Source organism: Tripterygium wilfordii, chromosome 20 (assembly GCF_013401445.1).
Source record: "Tripterygium wilfordii isolate XIE 37 chromosome 20, ASM1340144v1, whole genome shotgun sequence".
Classification (NCBI taxonomy): domain Eukaryota; kingdom Viridiplantae; phylum Streptophyta; class Magnoliopsida; order Celastrales; family Celastraceae; genus Tripterygium; species Tripterygium wilfordii.
Genome location: NC_052251.1, coordinates 4,234,738 through 4,247,949, shown reverse-complemented (window position 1 = coordinate 4,247,949; position 13,212 = coordinate 4,234,738).

Here is a 13,212-nt window from a genome sequence, read left to right as displayed (position 1 = left end):
TTTATATAGTCATTAAATTACACATCAAAATCTATATATTGAACAATGATCGAGAATAAAGAATCGTTTAAATTGTGTTAGACGATTTTTCATTGAGTGGAAATCTTCTATCATGTACGAGTGCTACGAGTGTGTAACAATCAATATTTGTTCTCTTGTATGAGTGTGCATGTATCAATCGATAATTATTAAATTAACCATACATATATATAGTTATTAAAATCTAAATAAGTGAATTTAATTTGAGATTTGGGTATTTAGAAGTATATATGGTATTTTTTTTCAAAATTTGAGGGTGGGCTAGGCTTTAGCTAGATCCGCCACTGTAGACCACATACAGTATACGTGTCATCATCTTATATACTGGATCCCATCAACTCCCTCCCAGTCAAAATACTCCTTGTCCACAAGGACATTACAAACATAGCAACAATACAAAATACTGATTATCAACAGTTCAGTATGTTTTAAAACTACAGAACAAGCGCAGATTCAAATTTAAAGAACAAAATCAGGAAATTTCTTCACAAATTCCTCATGGTCCTCCCAAGTTGATTCCTCTATAGTATGATGCTCCCACTGTACTAACAATTGTGTTCCTACAATGTTACCTTTCTTGTAAATCCTCCTCTGCAAGACTGTTATAGGCTGTTGTTGAACAAGACCCTCATATGTCACCATTGGCAGCTTGGTTGTAGGGCATACTGTTGATCCCAAATGCCCTTTTAGATTACTCACATGGAAGACAGGATGAATTTTAGTCTCTGGAGGTAACTTAAATTTGTAAGCAGCATTCCCAACTCTTTCCAAGACTTCGTAAGGGCCATAAAACTTAGGGTGAAGCTTAGAAAATGAATGCTTATTCAAAGAAGGGAACTGGTAAGGGATGAGCTTGAGATAAACCAAAGCCCCCACCTCAAATTCTCTGTCAATTCTGTGCTTATTTGCTTGGAGCTGCATTCTTTCTTGTGCCAATAACAGATTATGCCTCAATAATGCCAACATTCCATCTCTGTCCATTAAGGCCTTTTCCAACACATCCAACTTTGCCGTGCCCAATTCATATGTAATTAAATGTGGAGGTGGATGACCATAGACCAACTCAAAAGGGGTGGCCTGAGCTACTGAATGATATGCAGTATTATAACTCCATTCTGCTCAAGGTAGATAATTGACCCATTTCCTTGGTTGAAGTCCAGCAAAACATCTCAAATAAGTCTCAACACACCTGTTAACTACCTCATTTTGCCCATCAGTTTGAGGGTGATAACCTGAGCTCATGCAAAGCTTGAAACCTTGTAATTTGAAAAACTCCTTCCAGAAATCACTCAGAAATATTGGATCCCTGTCACTCACAATTGTAGAAGGCATTCCATGTAGCTTGAACACATGTTCAATGAATAAATGAGCTACTGTAACTGCAGTATAAGGATGAGCCATAGCAATGAAATGCCCATATTTAGTTAATCTATCCACCACCACCATTATCATTGATTTACCCTTGTAAGAAGGTAGAGAGGTAATGAAATCCATGCTAATGTCTTGCCAATTCTGTTTTGGAACAGGTAAAGGCTGTAAAAGTCCAGCAGGAGACAAAGTCTCATGTTTATTCTGCTGACAAGTGCCACACTCAGCCACCATTTTTCTCACATCCTTCTTCATACCAATCCAGTAAAAATCCCTCTTTAATCTGTGATAAGTCTTTAAGACCCCAGGATGACCTGCTGATGGAGTCTCATGGAATTCAGCAAACAATTTAGCCCTCCAAGGTGAAGTAGAACTAACCACTATTATGTTATTATACTTTAAGAACCCATTATCCACAACATATTTATTAAGAGAGACAGAAACATCAGCATCAACTGACTTCAGTTCTTCACATTTTAACCTAATCCATTCATCCTACTCCAAATGCCTTCTCAAATCATCTAACCACCCAAAATACGGGTAGGTGATAGCCAAACATTCATTTTGACTCTTGGAAGCAACAGATTCAATTGGTAATTCAGGCAAAGAAGTAGAACCACCTTTTCTAGATAAGGCATCTGCAACCACATTGTCTACACCTTTCATGTATTGAATCTCATAGTCAAACCCTAACAACTTAGACACCCATTTCTGTTGAAATGTGGTATTTGCCTTCCCTGGAGATAATTTTGCCTTCCCTGGAGATAATTTTGCCATTTCCTGACAATAGAAACCAAAGCAATCAACTCCTTCTCATATGTGGACAGGGATTGATTTCTAGGTCCCAAAGTTTGACTATAAAAGGCAATTGGTTTACCAGCTTGTTGCAAAACTGCTCCCACTCCTAAACCAGATGCATCACATTCCACTGTAAAGGGCAGATTGAAATCAGGTAGTGCTAACACCTGAGGAGACACCATAAGAGACTTAAGCTTCTCAAATCCCACAGTAGCCATAGATGTCCAAATAAAACAATTCTTCTTGGTTAGTTGATACAAAGGATGACAAACCTTTCCATAGTCTTTAACAAATTTCCTATAATACCCTGTCAAACCAAGGAATCCTCTCAACTCCTTAACATTTTCAGGTATTTCTTTGATTTTATTAGGATTTGCAGAAACCCCTTCCCTCGAAACCACATGCCCCAAATACTCCACCTTATCTTGCCCAAAAGCACACTTGGACTTTTTAACTAAAAGGTGATGTTGATGAAGTAAATCAAAAGTATTCTTCAAATCCTCCAAATGCTTCTCCCAGCTGGTACTGTAAATAAGAATGTCATCGAAGAATACTAAAACAAATTTCCTTAAAAAATTCCTGAAAATGTCATTCATCAAACTCTGGAATATAGCAGGAGCATTAGTAAGACCAAATGACATCACTAAAAATTCATAATGACCCTCATGAGTACGAAATGTTGTCTTCTCCATATCATCAGGATGCATTCTAATATGATGATAACCTGATCTCAAGTCCAACTTTGAACAATATTGAGTTCCATGCAACTCATCTAGCAACTCATCTATCAAAGGAATAGGGTACTTGTCCTTGACAGTCAACTGATTTAATTCTCTATAATCCATACACATGCGCCATGTGCCCTCTTTCTTTTTGACTAATAGCATAGGTGATGAAAAAGGACTGTGACTATCCCTTATAAAACCAGACTGCTTCAGCTCACTAACAGCTTTTTCTATTTCATTTTTCTGTAAAGGTCCATAATGGTAGGGCCTTTTACTAGGAGGTTTAGCATTTGGTAAAAGAGGTATCATGTGGTCATATAACCTTTATGGAGGTAGAATAGAAGGCATTTGAAAGATATGATCATAGGTAAGCAACAAAGCTTCCAATTCAGCTAACTGTTTGGGAGACAAGGTTGTATTAACAGGTTGTACCTCAACAACTTCTTGTGAATATAATAGCATTCCCAAGCTAGAATCTTGGATCACCCTTTCCATCTGTTGGAGTGATATCTATTGCACAAATGGTTGATTCTGATTGATGCTCACTAACTGAAATGGTATATGGTTTGCTATGAACTGCATTGTTAATTCTTGAAAATCCCATAGGACAGGACTCACGGTTTGTAACCATTGAACCCTAAGTACTACATCACAGCCTCCCAATGGTAACACAAACAAATTCATCATACAACTGTAACTTCCCATCATTAAAGGTACTGACTTACAGCAACCCATGCTCATCACTTGCCCTCCATCAGCCATCATTACCTTGAATTCTACAGTTTTTTCCAATTGCCATCCCATTTGCTTAACTAATTTTGAACTCACAAAATTATGAGTACTGCCTGAATCTATTAAAACTATGACTGGATGAGTTTTAACAGTTCCTTCAACCTTCATAGTTTTAACTTCCTGGAAATTAGCTATTCCATAATAGGCACAAACACTAAGTTCCATTTGCATAGCAGTAGTCTGTGACTCCTCAACTATATTCGTTTCCCTTTCGTCATTCTCATCTTCAAAATTAACTTCCAACAACAACAATTGTTTCTTGGCACAATGATGCCCTCTGTCATATTTTTCATTGCAATAGAAACAAAGACCTTTCAACCTCTTCTCCTGATATTCTTCTGAGGATGATTTTTTAACAGAACTATCTGGATTGAACCTCTTAAAGGGCACATCAGCATGTTTTCGTAAAGCAGTAGGTATTGTTTGATTTCTTGAATGTATTGTTTTAGGCAACAAATTTCGATTATTACTATTCAACTTAGAATCAATCTGTAATGCTATAGCAATAGCATCATGAACAGAATCTGGTTTCCACAATTTGACATCATATCTAAGTTCATCCTTCAAGCCTCCCAAGAAGCAATTCTTCAACATTTCAAGACTTAAACCAACTGTTCTAGTAGCTAACCTCCTAAATTCTCTCACATAATCTTTTAAACAACCAGTTTGTTGAAGTTTAAACAGTGCTTCCATATTATTATCAAATTCAGTAGGTCCATACTCCCTACAAACAATTTTCGTAAAATCTTCCCACCGAGGAGTAGTATGTATGCAGTCAACCCAATGAAACCACTGAAGTACCTCATTTTCAAGATTAAAAGAGCATACCAGTACCTTCTGCTACCCAGGAGTCCCATAGAAATTGAAATATTGGTCAGCTCAGTAGATCAACATGACTGGATCATCTCCTTCTGAGAAACGAGGGAAATCAAGTTTATGCCAATTTCCTCTAGATTGAACTCCTCATAGCCCCTAACTCACTGCGCTCATCATCTTCAACAAGAACTGAATCTTGTTTGTTCAGATCCATCTTTCCTTTTGGCTCCTTGACTGGTAATCGCGCATCCAGCCTTGCATCGACCATGCCCGGGAACTTAGCGATTTCCCCAAGAATGGTATCCAAAGTTGCTAATAATTTCTCCATATTAGCTTCCATTGCAGACATGCGATTTATCCATGGCTGATCTGGTGTTCTTATGAGTCATACACAGGCAGGGAATCTGAGGATCAACGGCTTCGATACCAATTCATACGCTCTTGCGTCCTGAACCTTGTAGAATTAGCAAGAAATGGCAAAGAGGATTGCAGAAGAAGAAAGAACAATTGTTTATTATCAAATCGGTTCATACAAAACTAACTTCCCCGCTAATATACTACCTAAACCGACTTAACTATCCTGGACAGGTGGCTCCACAACCACCTTTGGATGATAGACCACATACAGTATACGTGTCATCATCTTATATGTTGGATCCTATCAGGGCCGTGGATTTTTCGAGCTGGATCCAGTCTGTTGTGAGGGGAAGATGGACAACGGAGGTTTTCGACTTTTAGGTTGTGTGGGCGGCGTTCGTGAAAAAGAAGAAGAGGATTTCAATTTTTTAGGGTTTTATTTTTTTTTATTTGTTTTCTATGTTTTTCTTTTGTTTATTTTTTCTATGTGTTTTTTCTTATGTGGCATAAACCCTAAAAGCTGAGTAAGCACATGTCAGAACACATCAATTAGAAATATAAAATTATTATTATTTTTTGTCACATAGGAAAGTTGACTGATCGAAATGGTAGAAATCTGGTCATGTGATGAGTTTGAAACAATTTTAAGAATTCGATACTCAACTTGAAACGTTTAAAAAATGAGAGACCGAGTTGGGGTGGGTCAATTTATTCCGTGACTAAAAGTACTATGAACCCCATTTTCTAGTAACCTCTTCTTACTTGTTTCAATTTTTGAATATTCTCTCAAGTGGCTGGTAATTTTTCTTGGTTCTAAAGTCTGACATAGATTTGGTGATTCTTGAGACGTTTTTGGTTGCTATAAAAAAAAAAATTTAGTCACTACTAATTTTTCTTGGTTCTAAACTCTTACATAAATTTGATAATTGTTGAGACGTTTCTGGTTGCTATAAACAATTTGTGACCAAAGTAATGGTTGTTGGAGAGATTGACGGATAGGGGTCTAAAGAAGGTACTCTTCTTTGTGAGAACGATGTCGTTTTGTATTCTTTTATAATTTGTGAGTATTTGTACTTTTGTATTTGTACTTGTATGGGGTTCTAAAAAAAGGTCACCTTTGGGTTGGAAAAAATATTGCTGGTAATTAGTTTCTATTTTCTTTTCATCCTCTTCTTTATATGCCAACAATTGTAGAATGAGCATGCCTTTTGATTGAGGAGCTTGAGAATGTGCATAGGATAGTGTCTTGTTGGAACTTTTCCTGCTGTATTAATCAATATTTTTTTTACCCTTTTTTGTTTTTCCTCGATTGCGCAGTGGATCTAAATTCATGTATAGGGAAATTATTATAATTGTATTTGAAGACCTCTGGATCTCCATAGATCATGTCTTTGTGCATTTTAGGGTCCAATCCTTGATTATTTTCGAGACCCCAATATAATCATTTTTATTTTTATTGCATAGTTTCCTAATGAGAAAGGAAAGCAAGTTGTTAGATGTGTAGAAGAACAAGGTTGAGTTAATGTAATCCACGTTATATTGTCGAACTGTTAATAGCTAAATTGAGATTGAGCAACTTGTTCTGCAATTAAAGACACTGGAGTAGCACGTAGCTTTATGTATTCAATACTATAATACGTCTCACAATCTTATAATGGCAATTGATGCAAGGTAATATATGGGTAGTACCTTGAGGTCCAGAGTTCTATTCTTACTAGAAGGTTTGGGATTTGAGTAGTTTTCCATCTATTGTGGTGGCCTTCATGTCCCTTAGGCATGACTTAGCATGTGTGTGACTTGTGAACCTTTCAAAAAAAAAAACAAAAACATATGGGTAGTACCAAACCCTCAAGGTGATGCTCAAAGCACGATACAAACGAAGCCATGCCATTGGGCCTCAGACCCATCGATCTATCTATATCTATACAATACAATATTATAGAAACTGAGAGAAAATTTACTGAATTTTTAAGAGACCACCTCAACTTTTACGTTCAACATATTATTGTCACCTGGATAATAATTTCAAATAAATTTTTAAAAAAATGATTAAAGTTATTGTAGTTTACGATTTGTCGCAACCGGGGTCACGAGGCGGACCGACGTTGGAGGATGAAAATGTTTAGAGTCGCCACCAATTGATTTAAGGTGCAATTGGACACCGAAAAGACCTGCGAACCAGAGAAAAGAGTACGGGGATCGATTGAGTGTGGGGAAGGTGTTAGGCACCCCACAACTCCCGTTTGAAAAACGGTTACCCGGATTAATCTAATGGCTATCTTATGGAAACTTGCTCTTTGCAAGATATAATTGTTTTGAGAAAAAGGTTGGTATGAAAAATACTATCAACTTATGATAGCTTTGGAAAAAGGGTTTGAAATAACACTTATCAACTTATGATAGTGTTTGAAAAAAGGTTTGGAATATCACTATCAACTTATGATAGTTTTTATTTGGAGATACACTACCCACTTTTGGTAGATTTAATTTTAAACATCAATTTATGGTATAAATGATAAAATGTACTACCAACTTTTGGTAAGTTTGATTTTAAATACCAACTTATGGTATAAATGATTATATGTACTACCAACTTTTGGTAGGTTTAATTTTCAATACCAACTTATGGTATAAATGATCATTTGGAAAAGTTTCATTTATCGATTTAATCTTTTATTGCCAACTTATGGCAAATTCATAAGTGAAATCAAATAAGGTCCATAATCCAAATAAAGGAAATCAACTTATGATTTCCTTAATTGAAATGACCTATATTCAATTTTAAACTCATATACTTATAATAAATAAATAAAAAAAATCCAAATAATTAATGTTTAAGTTATACATGTTAATGTGAATGATGTACACAACATAAGGGCCAAATATACATATGAAAAATAAAACACAAAGAATAACTCAAACAAGATCCTAAAATTACTCAAACTCTCCTTGATCCCGACCCAAATAGAGTCCAACTCGATCCAAATGGAGTCAAGTCTAGTTTAAATCCGAACCAAACCCAACCAGTGAAACATAAGAATGGAGTAAATGGATATCCAAACATAATAGCAAACCAAGCCCATATTTAAAGACTCACATACACATATAAACATATATGATAACATCATACACATATTCATCTCCAAACCATGATTACACACATATACAAATATAAACTCACAAACTTATGTACATATATACACATATACCAATGGGCGTCACACCATATATATATATACACACAAAACATATACAAACACATATGAACACATATAGATACAATCGAGTGGATCCATCATTACCCTAGATTAGTTCCTCATGCTAGATTTACACAACCAACAATTAATCTCACAAAATTCTAGAAAGAATATGTGAGAGAATTGTTGTAAAAAAGAAAATAAAAACTCAAGAACTCACTCTCTAATTCTTCTTCTCCTTTTGCCTCTTTCTCCTCTCCTTTAATGTTGTCTTGTGTCCTTCCCTCAATGTTATCTTGTGTTTTCTCTTTTCTTCCTCTTTCCCCTAGCTCTCTATTTATTCTCTCTTCCCTTAGCTCTCTCCCCTAGCTCTCTCCCTTAGCTCTCTATTTATAGGAAATTAGGAGCTACCCATCCATTGAATGACCAACCATGGCAACCTAAGTGGAGTCACCACCATTGAATAACCAATTTGCACTAAGTAAGTGGATTCACCACCATTGAATGTAAATGGAGTCACCACCATTGAATTTGCACTAAAATGATGGATTCACCACCATTGAATGTAAATGGAGTCACCACCATTGAATTTAAGTGGAGTTGCACATCAATTTGCACTAAAATGATGGTGATGCATGGAATGATGTCAAGAGAGATATACATATATGTGTATATATGTATAGGTGGAAATAGTAATGGGTTTGACAAATCATGTGGTGGGCTTTCAAATGATAATCAAAACATTGGTCAAGATGGTAGTGGACACAAGCAAATTAGCTCTTCATGAAGTGGGCCAACAAATGTTGAACATAGGTTGGTATGAATTGGGCTAAGATGTGAGTATTTGTGGGCTTAAGAATCCAAGAAAGAGAATATTTATGGGCTTATAGGTACAACAAATGTGTTTTTTTTGCATTTTTGTGTTTTTTCTCATTTTTGTATTTTTTTGTATTTTAGCCGGACGAAAATCGGGTACTACAGCTGCCCCCCTTTGTATGTCTTTTATGAAATAAAAGGCAAACAAAGGTATAGTCAACCGAGTTTCGTACGAGAATTGAAATGCACGGGATCACTATGGCCATTCCCGGCTTGGCCAAATATTTGTGCACGAAAATAAAGGGGCACGGGATCACAAGGCCATTCCTGGCTTGGCCAAATATTGGTGCAGGAAAATAAAGGGGCACGGGATCACAAGGCCATTCCCGGCTTGGCCAAATATTGGTGCAGGAAAATAAAGGGGCACGGGATCACAAGGCCATTCCCGGCTTGGCCAAATATTTGTGCAAGAAAATAAAGGGGCACGGGATCACAAGGCCATTCCCGGCTTGGCCAAATATTGGTGCAGGAAAATAAAGGGGCACGGGATCACAAGGCCATTCCCGGCTTGGCCAAATATTGGTGCAGGAAAATAAAGGGGCACGGGATCACAAGGCCATTCCCGGCTTGGCCAAATATTTGTGCAAGAGAATAAAGGGGCACGGAATCACAAGGCCATTCCCGGCTTGGCCAATGTTTTTTTTTAATCTTTGACTTTTTTTTTTTGGTGAAAAGGTGCTCGGGATCACTGTAGCCATTCCCGGCTTGGCTGAAAACTTTTTATTTTTGATTTTTTTTATTGTGAAAAAGGTGCTCGGGATCATTGTAGCCATTCCCGACTTGGCTGGAAAAGATTTTTTTGATTTTTTGAGAAAAAGGTGCTCGGGATCATTGTAGCCATTCCCGAATTGGCTGGAAAAGATTTTTTGATTTTTTTGATTTTTTTTTTTTTTGAGAAAAAGATGCTTGGGATCATTATAGTCATTCCCGGCTTGCCTGGAAAATTTTTATTTATGCAGCGATGATGCATGCACTGACCTATTTTGCTCAATTATGAATGTCTCATGAATGAATGAATGCATGTTTTCTCAAGGCTTTGCCATCCTCCAACAAGCGCACAATTACGAATTGCTAAACCAAATTTGTTTCTCTGTTAGGGTTGACCTTCTGACTCACTGAGCTTTCAATGTATCTTCTCTAATCTGATTAGTGAAGGCCTTTTTCCATTCTGGATTCTAGCTCTTGGGCTATCTCTTTTCCTTTTCCAATGTGCATTCCCATAATCAATTGATTTTCCCTTAAATTTGCATGTTCGTACGCATCTGAGTTCAAAGCTACCCATTTATCTGAATTTCTTTATTCAATTTAAAATTTTTTTTTTTTTTTTTTTTTTTTTGCACGGCTTAGGAATGTGAGCTTCTCTTTCCTGCTAACACCTGCTTCAGCTTCAGGCTTTTCACTCAGATCCTTTCCAGCTTAGGATGCCAAAATCCATCAACTTCCTATCAAAAGTATTGTCCTGATGCACTCATTATATTTTCTGTCAAAACTTTGTCAGTGATAAATTCAAAAGTACAGCCATGCTTGTCAATTATTGAAAGCAAATGATAAATTTTTGGAGTATGAAATGAGAATTGAATTGGGATGTGGAAAAGGAGACAACAAGCAACAAAATTGAAGAAATGAATTTCCTCACAATTTGTTTCTTGGAGTATCAAATGAGAATTGAATTGAGATATGTAAAAGGAGACTACAAACCACAAAATTGAAGAAATGAATTTCCTCACAATTTTTATTGAAAAGGATGGGTGGTAATAAAATATTTTAGAATGAAATATGTACAAGAAATTAGGGAGGTCAAAGGCAAGAAGGACAAACCGAACTTCTTCAAGATGAAATATGTGATAATTCAAAGATTGTACCAAAATTGCCCCAATTTTGGTGTGCACCCAATTAACAATAATCAAATCTGACTTGTATGAGGCTATCTCTGAACCTTCCATTTCTGCCAACAAACTTCTTCTTCTATGTAACAGACTAACACCTTAGCAAGGTAAAATATCTGATGGTATCAAGAGCACCCCAAAATCTACCCCAGTTTTGGGTACATGTCCAATTAACTGATCTTCAACCCTTCAATTACGAAATTAATTTTGCACTCCCACCTATGTCAATGTGAGACAAGTTAACAGCCAACTCAGGCAATACTCATCAATTCAACAGATTCGTGATCCAACCATCTTGTAGCCCAAACTAAAATGCCCATAAGGTTTTTTTTTTCACTTTAGCGGAATTCTTTTTTTTTTTTTTTTTTTTTTTTGCCCCTATTTTTGCCTAGAGCGCCCTTGCAGGTTTTCACTCTAGCGGGAATATTTTTTTTATTTATTTTTTTTTCTACCAATAAAACTTAACAACTTCCTTGAAATTGTCCCGAATGTGCATTTTGAGGGGTTCAACTTCAACTAGCGTCTTCTAAACCTCTTGAACAAACTTTTCCAAGTTAATCATGTGATCTTCATCCTCACTTGGCTTGGCAATTATGTTATCCCCATGCACTTCAATCTCTTTATGCATCATATCATGAAACAGAATGACCTTGGTTTGCTGATAAGTATCTCCTGCATTTTTAGACCAAATGGCATGACTTCATAGCAAAAGGTATCACATAAAGTGATGAAAGTAATTTCCTCTTTATCTTCTAGTGCCATCGTGATCTGATTACAATCATCCTTCTTCAGTACTGGTGCAATATTTCCATATCATTCGGGGTATTTTACTACAGCAAGACATCCCGCATCAAATTGCTTCTTTATTTCATCTCTAATCTTCCAAGTTTGCACCAATTCAAATTTCCAACCCCAAATTAACAACCTCATCCATTTGAATTATCTTTTCTTTTTGATTAAACTTGTTTCAACATTTCTGACTATATCTCAGATTCATCCTCAATGTTCAAGTCAAACTCGACATTGTTAATGGGTGGCCCAAAATCTGGTTCATTCGGTTCATCTTTTCATTATCATCAATTTCAATCCTGTCAAAATGGAATTTGCAAGATTTGGAATTTTGGAGGTGATGGATGAAATGAAATGAATAGATGTGAGAATTATGAGCAACGATTTTTGTGTATGATAAGCATATCAGAATCATCAGAAACATGAGAACATGCAAAGGCTTTACTATGTGAATTCATCAAAAGATAAAGTAAAGACATGCTCATTACAAAAACCCAATCAGTGGCCATGAGCTGGGTCACAGATCATAGTGCACATGGATATTACTCTTGAAGGCTGCTGACAGAATCTGGCAATTCCAAATTGGTCCAGTTACTGAGTTTAAAACATAACTCCCCAAAATTTCTAGTGTTTGGACTTCCGTACCATATCCATGACTGCGGCCAACATGTGCTCCAGCCTTTGCTGTCCCTCTTCTAGTGTTTGTAGCCCCATCTCTAGCCGGGCTATCGCTGCACGCATGCGATCTGATTGTGGAGATGCTGCAACTACTGATGAGGAATCACTAGGTGGTGATACTGAGTGACCTTCTTGGGTCTGCTTTTTTCCAGCATAAGTTGTTTTCAAATGGCTGATGCTCTGACGCCATGTCCTTCTTTCCATCATGATGACCTGATATCCCAAAGATGCTTGAGGCCGAGGAGGTCGAATGCTTTTGAACAAAAGCAACCTTGTGATAAGCCGTGGGAAAAATAACTTCCCCGCCTTTGTTGGCTTCTTCTCGACAAAATCCTTGGCTTTGAAGATCGTGGCCAGATAGATCTTCCCAATATCAAACCACTGCCCTTTATACATAGAGTATAAGACTGACAAGAATTTTCCTCGTCGTTCTTGCTCATGGCTAATAGGGCACAGATTTTTCCTGACAGCATCATCCAGCAACCACATCTTTGAAGGCAAGTAAGCACGGCGTGTAGCGTTGCTGTGCCTATTCTTTTTTCCTCCACACATATCATCAACAATTTTCTGCTTTGACGCACAGATCGGTTGTCGAGATCCAGTGGGCTTATCATCTACTGGTGGATATCCCAAGCAGCAACACAGATCTGCTGTCGTGAATTGAACTTTTATACCATCTAGATGACCTGATAAACCAGTTGATTCCTAGTCCGCTCACTTCGTGGTAGCTCGATGAGAGTGTGATAAAAGGAGTGAACGATCTGAGGATACACCAGTAAGTCATTTTCTGGATCTGGGTCTACTAGAAACAGCAAGGAATGCTCCCTCAAGTAGCGCATCGCCCATTTGTTGAGTGCTTCTCGCTGTACCGTTTCGTCGATTCTACACTCA